Source organism: Jaculus jaculus, chromosome 1 (genome assembly GCF_020740685.1).
Source record: "Jaculus jaculus isolate mJacJac1 chromosome 1, mJacJac1.mat.Y.cur, whole genome shotgun sequence".
In the NCBI taxonomy this organism is placed as follows: Eukaryota; Metazoa; Chordata; class Mammalia; order Rodentia; family Dipodidae; genus Jaculus; species Jaculus jaculus.
In genome coordinates this window covers 171337237-171356184 of record NC_059102.1, presented here as the reverse complement: position 1 = coordinate 171356184, position 18948 = coordinate 171337237, and the positions used below count along the sequence as shown (strand labels likewise).

At 42.2% G+C, this 18948-nt stretch overlaps 1 protein-coding gene across 9 annotated transcripts in view; it reads left to right on the top strand.

The window, feature by feature from the left end:
* Window positions 1–604: 604 nt before the first annotated feature.
* Window positions 605–18948, top strand: part of Ctnnd1 (catenin delta 1) — an 82644-nt gene continuing 64300 nt past the window's right edge. For 3 of the 9 annotated variants that reach the window (XM_045147189.1, XM_045147172.1, XM_045147157.1), the window contains exon 1: window positions 606–930. The gene's annotated coding sequence lies outside the window, so the exon portion shown is untranslated. Of the gene's footprint in view, window positions 931–2715; window positions 2944–18948 lie in introns of those variants that run through there. The other 6 variants (XM_004667718.2, XM_004667719.2, XM_045147121.1 and 3 more) reach the window with 4 other exon arrangements.

Sequence of the window (18948 nt, the reverse complement as noted above, 5' to 3'; positions counted from 1 at the left end):
TTCACACCACCCCAGTGAATTCTGCTTCCTTTTGGTTTAGAGGAGGGAGACTAAAAACTATTTGCAAATCCAGGCATTTATTTTTCCTAATGAGCTCTAGTACCATTAAACCAAACAATGAAACTGCGAGATTATTTCAGATATTCCCTACTAACAGTCAGCCCAGAGCCGTCCTGTTTCTAAGGTTTCTCTCCTTCCTTTTCTCTTTTCCTCTGGGGAAGAAAGCAGCAGGCAAATCAAATCAGAGCTCTCCTGACTGTCCACCAGAGAGGTAAGAGGAGCAAGAGCCCTGCCAGAGAGAACTGAGGTTAGTTGTGCCGTTCTGCAAAGCTCAGGCTTCTCAGCATGCCCACACCCTGAGCTCTGCAGCTGGTCCTCGGAGACTGTATAGTCTCCGCTTTAAATGTAAATATATATATAAAACTTCCCCTGTCTCTTTCTCTCCTCCTCTCTCTCTTTTTTTTAATTTCCTATAATAAAGTTTCCTATTGGATAGGGTCAGCTCCCTGATTTATGCCTGGCTCCTATTGGAAGCTCACAGAGGCTGACATCACTTAGGAAAGCGAGGGGGTAGGGCTGCCAGATCAGTTTGTCACCACCCAGCTCCCTTGCCTTTGGCTGGGTGCAACTTCCATTTTAGGTGTTGGACCAGTGGGGGGAAGAGAGAGAGAGAGGAGAGAGGAGAGAGAGAGAGGGGAGAGAGAGAGAGGGGAGAGAGAGAGAGGAGAGAGAGAGAGAGAGAGAGAGAGAGAGAGAGAGAGAGAGAAAAGCAGGAAAGATCCTGAGAGAGAGAGAGAAAAGCAGGAAAGATCCTGAAAGGAGGAAGAGGTGGCGAAAACCAACTGCCTTGCTGGATTTGTCTTTCTCAGCACATTGGTGAAACCTGGGTTTCTTTCTTGAAGGACGGATTTTTTAAAGTCCACATTTGAGGTGTGTGCTTTTTTTCTTTTTTAAAAAATGTGTGTGAAGATGAGCAAAGGAGGATATCCAAGTTGAATTTTTGTCTTGACGGTAACTGGAGAGAATTTAAAAAGGAGAGTCTGTTAATACTGATGGGTGACTTTCAAGCAATTATTTTTCTTTCTACTTTCACTACTTTGGTGGTATTCGGGTATTTTATTTATATTAAGGGAAAGGTAAATTATACAAGACTTAGAAACAAACTTCCAGGTCTGATACAAGGGACTGAGTAGAATCAAAGGGATAAGAGAAGTTGTGTAAATTCCAATTTTGTGTGTTTTTTGATTTTGAGGGTTTTTTTCTTTTTCTTTTTCTTTTCTTTCTTTTTTTCTGTATTAAGCTAACATACTTATGTTTTCGGAGCCCAAATGAAAAGTTGTTTTTTTTGGCATGTTGTGTGTGGGTTGGGAAAGGAATTTGTCCGGGTCGGAAGCTAGTTGTACAGATGGTTCTTCATATGCTTCAAAACTTTCATTCCCCCCCCCCCCCCATTTGCTATTGGATTTGTGGCAATGGCAAATTGCAGGGAGCTTTACAGCTTAAATAGTATTGTCTATTTCCCCCAGAGAATTTGAACTACCGAGATCGGTTTTAGTCCTGCTGCTCCTGGGTGGATCCTTCTTACTTTTCCAGGTGCGGTGGGTGGGATCCCCATTCGCTGGTTGACGATTGCTTCCCTGGTTTGCTTCATAAAAGAAGGCAACTGGATCTATGTTAACCGAGTTGCCACTGGTTTCTTCGTCCTAAAATGCACATTTGATGGCAAAGATCCGTGAAAGTGTTCTATGTTAAATGTGCAAATATGATAATGTTTGGTTTATGTGCTTAAAAGGGATAAGGAAATTCTAATCATGGTTTTTATTTCTCCTGAGCAAAGTGGGCAGCTCACCTGAAAATATTTTCAGCCCTGTGGTCTGTGAGAGGGCTGTGGGTTGTGTAAGGTTAGGCTAAGAGAAACCACTTAAGAAAACTTCAGTTTTCAGTATGCATTTGAGAAAACACAAAAGAGGATTTTTATTTTTAGACCAATTGGAAAGTTAAATTTTTAGAAGTGAGTTTTTGTTTGGTTAATTTACCATTAAGTCTTAACGCTGTTAGGGCTGAAGGCCCGTACCATGATTGCTTTCATATCTTACATTTAATCTTAAGATTCCTATGGCTTTTGTTTTGCAAAAGTACTGATTGTCCATAATTGTATAGCCACTGCTTCAGGAGCTGGAAACTAGGATGTTCTCTTCCTTCTCCTTTTAAAATGTGAATCAGTCAAAATTACACTGGAATAGATACTGCCCTAATGTAACAAGATGGGTTTTACTATATAACTTGCTTATGAGCTTTATCTTTAATAATCCCCTGATCCCTCGTTCTTTTTAGACTGGAACAATTTCTTGAATTTCTTTTCTAAAATGAAGACATTTCTTGTAAGATGATTTCATCCTTATGAGGTTGTGGCTTCTGGAAGAAACAACTTTTGTTCCTCCTTTCCATATAATCTAGGCAAAGGCTGCAGGAAAATTTTGATGTCTGGATCTCAGAATAAAAAATGAGTTGAAGAAAAAGGAAAAAGATGTGTCAGTAGCGCTAAAGTTGTAGTTAAATTTTTTTAAAATTTTTCTTTGAAATGTTTTCTCTGCCTTGACTGTAGCCTGAGGAGGTTTCTTGGTGGGTCTTTGAAGGGTTGGTCATGTTGCTTCCTCGAGTCGGTTTCCCACTCAACCTTTAGGGGGAGGGATGAGAGAGCTGGAGTACAAAGGCAGTTTGAAAATGGGTTCTGGATGACTGGTGGTGGTTTAGGTCCGGCTTTGAAACTGGGCTTTGTGTAGCTGTACTGAGCATCATAGTTAGGGTCCAGAACTGTTTTCACAAACTAAGGCATTGTTTTCCCTGGTATGTAGCATAGGGCTTGGGAGATAAGATGGAAGATTTGTCTTTTACTTCACCTCCACTGGTTCTTGCAGTAATTACTGGAAGGGGTGCATATAAGTAAGTCTTTTATTTTGTTGTTGTTATTTTTACTGTGCTCCTTTTTTTGATTTTGGGGTCAAAAATGTTGACAACCCATTTGCATGAATTGTACAGATTTTTCTTTCCCTGTTTGCTTCCCATATATAACACTGTTGGTTTCTTTGTTATGTGAGTAAGGTAGTGGTCTGTCTTTCAGGTGGGCTGTCTTAGCTGGTTAGATTTCTAGTACCTTTCTTTTGATTCTTTTATGGACAGTTAAGGGGTTAGAACATGTTCTCAGCCAGTATAAAATTTGGACTATTTGGAGATCTACAAAGCTCTACAAAATTACCATTCAGCCTTAAGCTTTTCAAGTAGGGAAGGGTGACATAGGATGCTTGCAAGTAAATTCAGCATAGATTACTATCAGTTGGAATAACAATGATTAGCTCTGTGTAATTTCTTTCTGTTTTAGTAGGTGTGGTGATCCTCTGTTAGTAATTGCCAGATTCTCCTGTCCCTACCCTCCCTCTCATTTTCTTCCTGGGTGCTAATAGCATTTTGCATAAGCTGTTCACTTAATTTTTGATAACTTTTTTTTAAAAAAAGATTTTGAGACACAGAAGCTGAGGTTTACTGAAAATTCCACTGTCTGTAAATGGTGGAGGCCAGGATTAACCCTGGTCTGATTAACTACAAAGTCCATGGTTTTAACCACTAATAAACTGTTGTTCTCCAGAAGAGAGTGGAAGTAACAGTTGAACTAAATGAATGAACCCTTGCTAGAGGCAGGAATATGTAATTTTAGACACTGACCTGTTGGGATAATATATGTAAATGATCCAATTTTTCATAGCGTTTGTGGGAGTTGGTATTGCTAGTATGGATAGTGTTTTAATCCTGAAAACAGGGTTCTGATCAAATGCATGTCACTGCTGTCCTGATTTTATTTTCCTCTCCTCTCCTCGTCTCCCTTCCCCTCTCCCTTCTTTCTTTCCTTTCTTCCTTTATCCTTCTCTTTCTTTCTTTTTGTTTTTCTCTAGGTAGGGTCTCACTCTAGCCCCTAGCCCAGACTGACCTGGAATTCACTATGTAGTCTCAGGCTGGCCTCGAATTTGCATTGATCCTCCCACCTTGTCCTCCCAAATGCTGGGATTAAAGGCGTGAGCCACCACACCCGGCCTGAAAAAAATTTTACTAATGGTTGGGGTTGTAGCTCAGTGGTGGTACCACACTTGCCTAGTATGTATGAGGCCTTACAATATCAATACTTCAAAAGAAAAGAAGAGCCGGGTGTGGTGACGCATGCTTTTAGTTCCAGCACTTGGGAGGCAAAGGAGAAAGCGAGCAGTGAGTTCCAGGCCATTCTGAGACTACATAGGGAATTCTAGTTCAGCCTGGGCTAGAGCGAGACCCTACCTCGAGAAAACAAACAAACAACAACAAAACCCAGGAGAGTACAAACTAAGTTTGGTGGTGTATGCACTTGGGAGGTGGAGGTAAGAGGATTGCTGTGCATTTGTGGCCAGTCTGGGACTACAGGGAGAGTTCCAGGACAGCCTGGGCTAGTAAGACCCTGCCTGGGGAGAAAAAAGTAAAATTTCTTTAAAAGAGTTTTTTCAGTTCTTTGGGTTGAAATGAAATTAGTTTGTAGTGAGGAATGTAGGAGATACTTCAGGTAAATGTACTTATACTGTATTAAAAGTACATGTTGTCCTTCACTACAGATAGAGCTTGGCGTAGGTACTGTCTTATCTCTCTTTAGCACCAGTCTTAGTATGTCTAACATACTTATGTGCTCAGTAAGCCTTGGTTAATTAAGGTACTTGATGAGAATTAGTAGGGACTTCTGGGGAAAGCTTGAAAGTTGAGAAAAGAAGCAAAACAACATAGTGACACTAACATGTAATTCTGAAACTTTTTTTATTTTTTATTTTTTGGTTTGTTGAGGTAGGGTCTCACTCTAACTCAGGCTGACCTGGAATTAACTATGTGGTCTCAGGGTGGCCTAGAACTCATGGCAGTCCTCCTATCTCTGCCTCCCGAGTACTGGAATTAAAGGCGTGCACCACCACGCCCGTGTAATTCTGAAATTTTTACTGTAAGCTGTCATTTTCCTATTTATTGTTTGTTATTTTATTAATTAATTTATTTGTTTGCATTTTTGAAGTAGGGTCTTGCTGTAGTCCAGGCTGACCAGGAATTCACTATGTAGTCTTGGGATGGCCTCGAACTGCCAGTTCTCCTACCTCTTCCTCCCAAGTGCTGGGATTAAAGGCAGGCAAGTGCCTTCACCACTAAGCCATCTATCTCTCCAGCCCCCTCCCCTTTTATTTAATTTATTTGAGAGAAAGAGGCACATATGTATGTGTGTGTGTGTGTGTGTGTGTATGTGTGTGTGTGTCTGTATATACATAAATGGGCACCCAGGGTCTGTAGCCATTGCAAATGATGAACTCCAGACGCATGTGTTACCTTGTGCATCTGGCTTACATGGGTACTAGGGAATAGAACCTGGGTCCTTAAGCTTCACAGGCAAGTGCTTTAACTGCTAAGCCATCTCCCCATCCCTCATTTATTTGTTTTGTATAGTCTAGGTTGGCCTTGAGCTTGCTATGTAGATAACAATGACCTTGAATGAACTGGGCTTCAGAACTTGTGCCACCATACTGAGTTTTATGCCATACCGTAATGGGGATTGATCCTAGGATTTGTGCATGCTAGGCAAGCATTCTACCATCTGAGCCACATTCCCTACCTCAGCCTTTTATATCTCCTCCCCCTACTCCCGCCTGTTTTGATTATTTCTGTTTTCCAAGGTAGGGTCTCTCTCTAACCCCACTGACCTGGAATTCACACTGTAGTTCCAGGCTGGCCTTGAACTCAAGGCAATCCTCCTACCTCTGCCTCCTGAATGCTGGGATTAAAGGTGTGAGCCATCCTGTCAGGTCTGGTCCCCCCCCCCCCCCCCCCCCCCCCGCGTTTTACTAATCTCACTAATGTTCCTCGTTGGCCTTGAACTTAAGTGATCCTCTTGCTTCTGCCTTCTGAGTATAGGTATTACAGGCCCGTGTCACCATACCTTTAAGTTTTAGCTTTTCTGTCAGTCAATCCAAAGAACAGAGTTAAAAAAAATATAGGAGGCCTACTTAGGTCATTTCATAACTTACGCAGCTGTTATATTCAGTCACTGAAAACTTCATATAGCCATTTTCTGGGAAAACATAGGACAGCAAAATGAAGGCACTGATTTTAGCTCTGGTTGAAAATATAATGACCATTGCCGGGCGTGGTGGCACACACCTTTAATCCTAGCACTCAGGAGGCAGAGGAGGCAGAGGTAGGTGGATCACTGAGTTCAAGGCCACCCTGAGACTACATAGTGAATTCCAGGTCAGCTTTGACTAGAGTAAGACCCTACCTCAAAACAAACAAACAAACAAACAAAAACCCCCAAACAAACAAAAAAAGAAAATATAATGACCATGGAATGATAGTTGTTTTTTTTTTCCTCGAGGTAGGATCTCACTCTAGCTCAGGCTGACCTGGAATTCACTATGTAGTCTCAGAATGTCCTCAGTCTCACAGTGATATTCCTACTCCTGCCTCAGTGCTATGATTAAAGGCGTGTGCCACCAGTTTTGAAATGAAGATTTTGAGTATCATTGCTTCAGAGAAAATGTTTGATTTTTCTTTTGTATGTGTATACTGTGCATATGTACATTCATATGTGTGTTTAGGTATATATGCATGTGTGTGTGTGTATATGCATGTGTGCGTGGTGGTGGTGGGGAGACCAGAGGTCAACATTAGATGTCTTTCTCAATTGCTCTCCATTTTATACTTTTTTTTTTTTAAATATTTTTTTGTTCATTTTTTATTTATTTATTTGAGAGTGACAGACACAGGGAGAAAGACAGATAGAGGAGAGAGAGAGAGAATGGGCACGCCAGGGCTTCCAGCCACTGCAAACGAACTCCAGACGCGTGCGCCCCCTTGTGCATCTGGCTAACGTGGGACCTGGGGAACTGAGCCTTGAACCGGGGCCCTTAGGCTTCACAGGCAAGCGCTTAACTGCTAAGCCCTCCATTTTATACTTTGAGACGAGAACTTCTCAGAGTATTTTCAAGAGTTTGAGGCCATCCTGGGACTGTATAGTGAATTCCAGGTCAGCTTGGGCTAGAGCAAGACCCCACCTTGAAAAAACCAAGAAAAAAAATTATATGCGTATGTGCAAGCAACTGAATTCCAGGTACATGCACCACTTTGTGCATCTGGCTTTATGTAGGCATTAAGGAATCAAATCAGGCCAATGTGCTTTGCAAACAAGCCCCTTTAACTGCTGAGCTATCGCTCCCTTGCCCCAAGACAGGGTCTTCTCACTGGACCTGAAGTTTACCAATTCAGTTAGTTTAGCTGGTCAGTGAGCTCTAGGGTTCTTCCTCCCTGACCCTGGGATTGCAAGTGCACACCACCGTGCCCTGCATTTTACATGGGTGCTTGAGACTCTCATGCAAGCATTGCCAAGGGCTTTACCACTGAGGCATCTCCCCACCTTTTCCTTTCTTTTTGTTGTTGCTTTGAGACAGGGTCTCATGTATCTCAGGCTGGTCTTGAACTCTTGATCCTTCTGTGGCTACCTCCCAAATGCTGGGATTATAGGGTCATAGTGGGTTTTTTTTTTTTTTTTTTTGAGTAAATTTCCCCCGTAATGTACTTGAGATTGCAATGATAATAAGGCCTGAATTTATTGTTTTTGTTCAGGGACAGTGTTCTCCATTTTTAGGGTCACTTCTTTTCTAGTAAGCCCTTCAGATTGATTGGAGTGGTTTTCTATAAGAAGGCATGATAAGAATCCAAAGATTTTTTCAAGTGTTCTGTGCTGATCAGCAGTAAGTAATTGGTGAAAACTTTCACATGTACCACTGTATGATAAAAGTTTTTTTTTTTTTTTTTTTTTTTTTTTTTAAGGTAGGGTCTTGTTATAGCCCAGGCTGACCTGGAATTCACCAGGTAGTCTTAGGGTGGCCTTGAACTCATGGCGATCCTCCTACCCCTCCCTCCCAAGTGCTGGGATTAAAGGTGTGTACCACCACACCCAGCTGAAAAACAATTTTTTTTTTTCAGAGGTAGGGTCTCACTCTAGCCCAGGCTGACCTGGAATTCACTATGTAGTTTTAGGGTGGCCTCAAACACATGGTAATCCTCCTACCTACTGCTGCCTCCTGAGTGCTGGGATTAAAGGTGTGTGCTGCCATGCCTGGCAAAAGTGTTTTTTAAGGTTTTTATTTGAGGGATGGCGATTTGGCTCAGTGGGTAAAGGCACTTGCTTATAAAACTTGCCAGCTCAGGTTTTATTTCCTAGTACCCATGTAAAAGTCTGATGCACAAAGTGGCTCATGGGTCTGGAGCCCTTTTCTCTCTCTACTCCCCAAATTAAAAGGAAAATATAAAACAAAAACCTTAATTTTAATTTCAAACTCTGAGGAATTTTGCAAGACTCGTGCATTAACTTTGATACTCTTCATGAAGACACCAAGAATTTTTTTTTTTTTTTTTTGAAGTAGGGTCTCACTGTAGCCCAGGCTGACCTGGAATTTACTCTGTATTCTCAGGATGGCCTCAAACTCACAGTGATCCTTCTTCCTCTTCCTCCTGAGTGCTGGCATTAAAGGCATGCGCCACCATGCCCGGCAGACACCAATTATTAATATTTTACTTCAAATGTTTTACTGTTATGTTTTGTTGTTGTTTTGTTTTGTTTTTTGAGGTAGGGTTTTGCTCTAGTCCAAGCTGACCTGGAATTCACTATGTAGTCTCAGGGTGGCCTTGAACTCTCCGCGATCCTCCTACCTCTGCCTCCCAAGTGCTGGGATTAAAGGCGTGCGCCACCATACCCGGCTCTGCTATGAATTTTTCTCACTATGTTGAAACAAAAGCTTAATTTATCAGAAAGTCCCACCAATGGTAAGTCAAGGCAACAGAATAGTGGATAAGAAAGAGCAAGGATGCTTAAGCCAGACTGGGTTCAAACCTTGCTTTGACTATATAGCCTAGAAGTGAATTGCTTAGTCACTGCCTGCCTTGGTTCCCTTGTCTCCACAATGGGGATATTAATCATCTCAGTGAGGATATAGCTCAGTGGTAAGTGTCCTTGTCTTGCATGTTCTGGGCTGTAGGTTGGATCTCTAGTACCACCACCACACAAAAATAGTATTAACCATGTCAGAGGCTTGTCATGACAAGTGGATTTTATTTCTATATAGGTCACTGAACAGTGTACAACTCAGCAACACCATGTATTTACCTTGAAACCATGACCTAATTCTCAAACTTCATTTGTTGGACCAAATGTCTTTTATTTATCTTCCATTGTTTTTTTTTTTTTTTTTTTTTTTTTTTTTTGAGGTAGGGTCTTATTCTAACCCAGGCTGACCTGGAAAATTCACTATGTAGTAGTCTCAGACTGATCTTGAACTCATAGTGATCCTCCTACCTCAGCCTCCCTAGTGTTGGAATTAAAGGCATGTGCCACTTACACCTGGCTTCCATAGTATTTATTTTTAATTAAAAAAATATTTTAGGGCTGGAGAGATGGGTTAGTGGTTAAGTTGCTTGCCTGCAAAGCCTAAGGACCCAGATTTGATTCTCCAGATCCCACGTAAGCCAGATGCACATGATGGCGTATGCATCTGGAATTCATTTGCAGTGGCTAGAGGCCCTAGCACACTCATTCTCTCCCTCTCTGTCTCTAATAAATAAATAATAAATAAAATATTTAAAACAAAACAATTTTTTTATTTTAGGAAGAGCAACAAAGAGACAAAAAGAGAGGGAGATAATTGGTAGTTTTAGCCACTGCAATTGAACTCCAGACTGCTTGTGCCACCTAGTGGGCATGTGCAATCTTGCGCTTGCCTCACCTTTGTGTATCTGGCTTATGTGGGATCTGGAGAATCAAACATAGGTCCCCAGGCTTCGCAGGCAAGCACCTTAATCACTAAGCCATCTCTCCAGCCCTTCTACAGTATTTTTTTTTTTGGGGGGGTTGAGATAGGATCTCACTCTAGCCCAGGCTGACCTGGAATTCACTATGGAGTCTCAGGGCGGCCTCAAACTCACAGCAATCCTCTTACCTCTGCCTCTCAAGTGCTGGGATTAGAGGCATGTGCCACCATGCCCAGCTCCTTCCATAGTGTTTTTGAAACAATTTTATTGTATAGCCCAGGCTGACCTCATATTCAAAATCTTCCTGCTTCCCAAGTGATAGGATTCCAGGCATGTACCACTATACTCAGCTACCATTTTTGTTTTTTTTTTTTTGTAAGTAGTAGGCAACTTTGAGGAATGGTGGTATGAGAGTAGATAACTTGGGCCAGAAAGATGGCTTAGTGGTTATGGTACTTGCATGCGAAGCTTAAGGACGGTCCAAGGTTCAACTCCCCAGAACCCACATAAGCCAGATACATATGGTGGCTCATGCAGCTGGAGTTTGTTTCCAGTGGCTAGAGGCCCTGGTACACTCATTCTCTCTCAGTAAATAATAACGTTAATAAAAAGAGAGTGACTATAAACCGGGTGTGGTGGTGCACGCCTTTAATCCCAGCACTTGGGAGGCAGAGGTAGGATTGCCATGAGTTTGAGGCCACCCTGAGACTACACAGTTAATTCCAGTTCAGCCTGAGCTAAAGTGAGACCCTACCTCAAAAAAAAAAAAAAAAAAGTAACTTTTCATCAAGTGAGGCATTAACTAGGGAGACAAACAGGTGGCAACACCCTAATGCCTTTAAAAAAGTTATTTATTTACTAGAGAGAGAGAGAGAATTGGCATGTTAGGGCCTCTAGCCACTGCAAACGAACTCCAGATGTAAGCACCACTGTGTGTATCTGGCTTACATGGGTTCTGGGGAGTCGAACCCAAATCCTTAGGCTTCACAGGCAAATACCTTAACTGCTAGCTGCTAAGCCATCTTTCTAGCCCTAAATGTCTTTGTTTGTTTGTTTGTTTGTTTTTCAAGGCAGGGCCTTACTCTAGCCCAGGCTGACCTGTAATTCACCATGTAGTCTCAGGGTGGCCTTGAACTCACAGTGATCCTCCTACCTCTGCCTCTGTGCTGGGATTACAGGTGTTTGCCACCACATCCGGCTTTTTAATTTTTATTTATTAGTTTGAGAGAGATATATATATACAGAAATAGGCAGGTAGAGAGAGAGAATGGGTGTGCCAGGGCCTCTAGCCACTGCAAACGAACGAACTCTAGTGTGTGCGCCCCTTGTGCATCTGGCTTATGTGGGTCCTGGGGAGTCGAACCTGGGTCATTTGGCTTTGCAGGCAAGCTCCTTAACCACTGAGCCATCTCTCCAGCCCCCACATATCTTTTTTGTTTGTTTGTTTTGTTTATCCAGGTTAGGGTCTTGCCCTTGCCCAGGTTAATTTGATTTCAGCAGAATAGATTGAAAATGGTTTTGCTTAGGTTTGACCTTGAGCCTTTTTTTTGTTGTTTGGTTTTGTGTTTTTGAAACCAGGTTTCACTATGTAACCATGTTGGCCTGGAACTCCCTATGTTGAATGAAAAGCCTGGCCCTGAACTTGAATTTGGTGATCCTCTTATCTCTGTCTTGCTGTATTTGGATTACAGGCTTGTGCCACCACACCTGGCTTTAACCAGATTCTTTACCTCGATTTTGTTTGTCCAACCAGAACTTTGTAGGATAATATTCAACAGGTTGAGCAAAATACAATTATTTATAAATGAAAGCAGGCTTATCCTGCTTTCCTTTATTGAAACGAGTGTCCTCCTTTGTTGTTCAGCTGAGTGTAGTTACAGCCCTTGTTTATGGACATTTACAAAACTGTGACATGTAAAAATTTTGAGCTCATGAATATTTCCTGTAAAAAGTATTCTAAGAAAATAATTTGTTTTTATAAGTGGAAAAAACAAGCTGTGACCTGGGGGATATTATGCATAAGCTGCAGCCTTGCTGGGGACTTGCAATTTTATTTCAGCCTAGGGTTTTCTTCCTCTCCTCCCCTTTTGTCCCTCCCTTATTTATTTATTTATTTATTTTTTGGTTTTGCGATGTAGGGTCTCACTCTAGCCCAGGCTGACCTGGAATTCACTATGGAGTCTCAGGGTGGCCTCGAACTCACGGTGATCCTCCTACCTCTGCCTCTGGAGTGATGGGATTAAAGGCATGTGCCACCATGCCTGGCTTTATTCTTAAATTATTATAGCTTTTTCAAAATTATTTATTCATTTGCAAGGAGAGAGAGAAAAAAAGCAAAAGCAAAAGAGAAAGTATGGATGTGCTACATGCATGCACCACTTTGTGTATTTGGCTTTATGTGGGTACTGGGGAATGGAACCAAGGCTGTTAAGACTGTACAAGCAAGCACTTTTCACTGCTGAGCCATCTCTCCAGCCTTATTCATTTTTTCAAAATTTTTACTTGTATTTTTTAATTATTGACAACTTCCATGATTGTAGATAATGAGCCATGATAATTCTCTCCTTCCCATTTTCCCCTTCACAACTCTACTCTCCATCAGATCCCCTCCTCTCTCAGTATTTCTTTTTTTTTAAATTTTTTTTGTTCATTTTTATTTATTTATTTGAGGGTGACAGAGAGAGAAAGAGACAGAGAGAGAGAGAGAGAGAGAGAAAGGGGGGGAGGGGGGAGAGAGGGAGGGGGAGAGGGAGAGAATGGGCACGCCAGGGCTTCCAGCCACTGCAAACAAACTCCAGACGCGTGGGCCCTCTTGTGCATCTGGCTAACGTTGGTCTTGGGGAACCAAGCCTCCAACCGGGGTCCTTAGGCTTCACAGGCAAGCGCTTAATGGCTAAGCCATCTCTCCAGCCCTCAGTATTTCTTTATTTGTTTTTTTTTTTTTTTTTTTGAGGTAGGGCCTCACTCTAGCCCAGGCTGACCTGGAACTCACTATGTAGACTCAGGGTGGCCTCGAACTCTTGGCAATTCTCCTACCTCTGCCTTCTGAATGCTGGGATTAAAGGCGTGCGCCACCATGCCCGGCTTCAGTATTTCTTTTTTATTTATTTATTTACTTTTGTTTTTTGAGGCATATGCCACCATGCCTGGCTCCTCCCTCTCTCTTTTATTTTGATGTCATCCTTTCTTCCTGTTATGATGATCTTGCGAAGACAGTGCCACCAGGCACTGTGAGGTTATGGTTATCCAGGCCATTTTGTGTCTGGAAGAGTGCACTGTACGAGTCCAGCCCTATTCTTAAATTATTAACTGCATTTGTGCTAAAAGATACAAGTGCTAGGATACTGCTTTTGCTTTACTTCTCTTATATTACATGAGGATTACAGTTGTACTCAAGAAGATTAAGATTAATCTCTTCTAGTAACTCAGATTAGATATTCTTTCTTTCTTTTTTTTTAATTTTTTTTTTTTTTTTTGGTTTTTTGAGGTAGGGTCTCACTCTGGTCCAGGCTGACCTGGAATTAACTCTGTAGTCTCAGGGTGGCCTTGAACTCATGGCGATCCTCCTACCTCTGCCTCCCAAGTGCTGGGATTAAAGGCGTGTGCCATCATGCCCGGCTCTTTTTTTTTTTAAAATTTTTATTAACATTTTCCATGATTATAAAATATATCCCATGGTAATTCCCTCCCTCCCCACCCCCACACTTTCCCATTTGAAATTCCATTCTCCATCATATTACCTCCCCATTACAATCATTGTAATTACATATATACAATGTTAACCCATTAAGTATCCTCCTCCCTTCCTTTCTCTTCCCTTTATGTCTCCTTTTTAACTTACTGGCCTCTGCTACTAAGTATTTTCATTCTCACGCAGAAGCCCAATCATCTGTAGCTAGGATCCACATATGAGGGAGAACATGTGGCACTTGGCTTTCTGGGCCTGGGTTACCTCACTTAGTATAATCTTTTCCAGGTCCATCCATTTTTCTGCAAATTTTATAACTTCATTTTTCTTTACCGCTGAGTAGAACTCCATTGTATAAATGTGCCACATCTTCATTATCCACTCATCAGTTGATGGACATCTAGGCTGGTTCCATTTTCCAGCTATTATAAATTGAGCAGCAATAAACATGGTTGAGCATGTACTTCTAAGGAAATGAGATGAGTCCTTTGGATATATGCCTAGGAGTGCTATAGCTGGGTCTTTAAGGTAGGTAGGGTCTCACTCTAGCCCAGGCTGACCTGGCACTCACTTTGTAGTCTCAGGCTGGCCTTGAACTCACTGCTCTCCTCCTACTTTTGCCTCTCAAGTGGTGGAATTAAAGGCGTGTACCATCATACCAGACTCTCAGATTATCTTTTGTCTTTGATTTTCAGATCTCATCTACATTTCCTAACTACTCATTTTGCCTTAGCAGACAGAGCAAAAAAGTTTTGTGTATATACACTGTGGTGTTCTTTATTGGAATGAAGTAGTACTTTTCTCATTGTGAAGTGAAATGATTTTTGTTTTAGGAAGCTGATATTTTATTTAAAAAATTTTTTACTTTATTTATTAGAGAGAGAGAGCCAGAGAGAGGGAGAGAGAGAATGGGCACACCAGGGCCTCCAGCCACTGCAAACGAACTCTAGACGCACGCGCTGTCTTGTGCATCTGGCTTATGTGTTTCTTGGGGAATCGAACCAAGGTCCTTTGACTTTGCAGGCAAATGCCTTAACTGTTAAGCCATCTATCTAGCCCGGGAGCTGATATACATACATACATATATATAATTTTTTTTTTTGTTTTTGGTTTTTCGAGGTAGGGTCTTACTCTGCCCCAGGCTGACCTGGACTTTACTATGTAGTCTCAGGGTGGCTTTGAACTCATGGCGATCCTCCTACCTCTGCCTCCTGAGTGCTGGGATTAAAGGCGTGCACTACCATGTCTGGTTTGGGAGCTGATGTTTTGTTTTGTTTTGTTTTTCGAGGTAGGGTCTCACTCTGGTCCAGGCTGACCTGGAATTAACTGGGAGTTGATATTTTAAGGAACCGAAATTTATTCTGATAGTTGAGGACATAAAACATTGTAGAAACTAGGTCAACTTTTCAATACCCTTTTCAATGCACCTGCAGTTCTCATCTCTTTGTAAGTGAAGTAAAAATCTCATTGAAGTAAAGTAGCTGGTGTATATTCAATGCACTTTTAAAATAGAGGAGTCTATTTTAAAAGAGAAATTGGTGCCAATCTGATTTCATTCCTGCTTCTTTGTTGGGATGGGGGAAATTCTGCAACCTTTTTGCTGTTCTCTTCATTACTGACTTTATAGGACACAGTTGGCCACTTGTGAGTCTACCCTGCTGAAGGTAGATGGACCCTAGGCAAAGAAGGAGGTAAGGCTGTAGGAGTATAGGAGTCGCTAATTCATACACCTAAGAACACAGTTAGGAGAATACAAAAGTAGAAAGCTGCCAGGCATGGTGGCACATTCTTTTAATCCCAGCACTTGGGAGGAAGAGGTAGGAGAATCACCAAGACTTAGAGGCACCCTGAGACTACATAGTGAATTTCAGGTCAGCTTGGGCTGGAGTGAGACCTTACCTTGAAATACAAAAAAAAAAAAAAAAAGGTAGCCAGGCTAGGGATATGATAGTAGAGTGTTTGCCGAGTGTGTATGAAGCTCTGAGTTCAATCCCCAGTGCCACAGAAACTGAACATGGTGACACATACCTGTAATCTCAGTATTCAAAATGAATTAATTTCTGTCTCACAACTAGAATGTAAAATCTGTGAGGACAAATATTAATTAGGCTATTTGGTTTATTGTGTACCTAGGAGCATTTATAGCACAATACAAATTTTTTGGTGGAAGGCTGGAGAGATGGTTTAGTGCTTGCCTGTGAAGCATAAGGACCCACGTTCAATTCCCCAGTACCTATGAAAGCCAGATACACAAGGTGTCTCATGTGTTTGGAGTTTATTTGCAGTAGCTAGAGGCCCTGGTGCGTCCAATAAATAAATTAAAAAAAAAAGATTTTTTTCTTTTTTCCCTTTTTCAATTATTATTATTTTTAATTTTTTTGTTTTATATTTATTTATTTACTTGAAAGTGACAGAGAAAGAGGCAGAGAGAGAGAAAGAGAGAGAGAGAATGGGCACGCCAGGGCCTCCAGCCACTGCAAACGAACTCCAGACGCATGTGCCCCCTTCTGCCTCTGACTAACATGGCTCCTGGGGAATCGGGCCTCGAACCGGGGTCCTTAGGCTTCATAGGCAAGCGCTTAACCGCTAAGCCATCTCTCCAGCCCATCAGTAATTATAATTATAATTATTTTGTCTCACTCTAGCTCAGGCTGACCTGGAATTCACTATGTAGTCTCGGGGTGCCTTGAACTCTCCACGATCCTCCTACCTGTGCCTCCCAAGTGCTGGGATTTCAATTTTTAATGGTGGAGATTGAACCCAGGTCTTGTACATGGTAGACAAGTGCTCTACCACTGAACTATATATTCTCTAGTCCCTGGTTTTTTCTTTGTTTTGTGCCAGTCTTGCTATATATAGCCCAGGCTGTTTTCAAACTCCTGATCTTCCTGACAGCCTCAGCCTCAGCTTCAAGTGCTGAAATTGAAAACACACATCACTACACCCAGCTTTTTGTTTGTTTGTTTGTTTGAAGCCAGGGTCTAATGCTACCCTAGACTGATCTGGAACTCAGTCTATAGGCCAGGCTGGCTTTGAATTCTTAGTTCACCTTTCAAATATCTTATTTTTCTCTTTCTTTCTTATTTTGTTTTGTTTTGTTTTTTCAAGGTAGGATCGCACTCTAGCCCAGGCTGACCTGGAATTCACGATGGAGTCTCAGGGTGGCCTCAAACTCAGGGCAATCCTCCTACCTCAGCCTCCTGAGTGCTGGGATTAAAGGCGTGCACCACCACGCCTGGCTAGATTACTTTTAAATGAATAAATGTGTTTCTAGTTCTTCAGTGAAAAATTATCAATTTTGTTTCATTTTTATTATTTTTATTTTTTGCTTTTTGAGGCAGGGTTTCACTGAAGCCCATGCTGACCTGTAGTCTAAGGGTGGCTTCAAACTCACAGCGATCCTTCTACCTCTGCCTCTGGAGTGCTGGGATTAAAGGCGTGCACCATCATGCCTAGCTTTGTTTTTTTGTTTTTTTTTTTGTTTTTTGGGGTTTTTCGAGGTAGGGTCTCACTCTAGCTCAGGCTCACCTGGGATTCACTATGTCATCTCAGGGTGGTCTTGAACTCATGGCGATTCTCCCACCTCTGCCTCCCAATGCATGTGCCACCTTTTACATCTGGCTTTACATGGCCACTGGAGAATCAAACCTGGGTTATTTGGCTTTGCAGGCAAGTGTGTGAACCACTAAGCCATCTCTCCAGCCCCTTGATTGCTTTTAAAATATTTTATTTTTCGCACGCCTTTAATCCCAGCACTCGGGAGGCAGAGTTAGGAGGATAGCTGTGAGTTCAAGGCCACCCTGAGACTCCATAGTGAATCCTAGGTCTGCCTGGGTTAGAGTGAGACCCTACTTCGAAACCCCCCCAAAATTTATTTTTATTTATTTGACATAGAAGGCGGGGGGGGGGTGAGAGAGACAGGGAAATAGAGATAAAGAGAGAGAATGGGCATACCAGGGCATCCAGCCACTGCAAACGAACTCTAGCTGCGTGTGCCCCCTTGTGCATCTGGCTAACATGGGTCTTGCAGGCAAACACCTTAACCGCTAGGCCATCCCTCCAGCCCCCTTTGATTGCTTTTTTTTTTTTTTAATTTATTTGAGAGCGACAGACACAGAGAGAAAGACAGATAGAGGGAGAGAGAGAGAATGGGTGCACCAGGGCTTCCAGCCTTTGCAAACGAACTCCAGATGCGTGCGCCCCCTTGTGCATCTGGCTAACGTGGGACCTGGGGAACCGAGCCTCGAACTGGGGTCCTTAGGCTTCACAGGCAAACGCTTAACCGCTAAGCCATCTCTCCAGCCCCCTTTGATTGTTTTTTAAGACAGGGTTTCATGTATATTTCAGGCTGGCCTAGAGCTGATCTTCCTACTCTCACTTTACAAGTTCTAGTGATTTCTTTGTATTTTTAAAAAATATTTTATTTTTATTTATTTATTAAAGAGAGAGAGAATGAGAATGAGAGAATGGGTGTGCCAGGGCCTGCAGCCACTACAAACAAACCCCAGATACATGCACCACTTTGTGTATATGGCTTACGTGGGTCCTGGGGAATTGAACCTGGGTCCTTTGGCTTTGCAGGCAAGCGCCTTAACTGCCAAGCCATCTCTCCAGCCCTGGTTACTATGTTTTTGAAGAGTGCTCTGGAATGGCCTTATGTATAAGGTATATTTGGGAGAGACTGGAAAAAAAAATGAGGGATGTTGGGCTTGGTGGCGCATGCTTTTAATCCCAGCATTTGGGGAGCAGATGTAGGAGGATTGCTGTGAGTTCGAAAGCCACCCTGAGAATACAGAGTGAATTCCAGGTCAGCCTGTGCTAGAGTGAGACCCTAGCTCGAACAACAACACACAGAGGGGTGGAGTCATGTAGATAAGAAGAGTGGAAAAGCCAGGCGTGGTGGCACCTGCCTTTAATCCCAGCACTTGGGAGGCAGAGGTAGGAGGATCACCGAGAGTTTGAGGCCACCCTGAGACTCCATAGTGAATTCCAGGTCAGCCTGGGCTGGAGTGAAACTCTACCTCGAAAAACCAAAAAATAAAAAAATAAAATAAAATAAAATAAAAAAAGAAGAGTGGAAAGTAAGTGCAAAGACTCCCAAGGCTTATTGTTGCCAGTGACCAGGAAAGATGGTAGAAAAGTAAGAGACCTGTCCTGACTGGTGTGTATTGAGGGGAAAGGGAACTAATATAGGGCTTTGTTTAGCACTACAAAGAAAAGTTATCTCCTCTCTCCTGGCCCTAGAGACAACAGCTGTTACCCCTTTTTTTGTATATTTCTCATATTTTGTTACAGCACCTGTCCCAGCCTTAATCGTTTTCCCATTATAGAAGCTCTATGAGAGTCATTTTCTTTTTAAAATATTTATATTTATTTATTTATTTAAGTGGGGTGCTGGAGAGATGGCT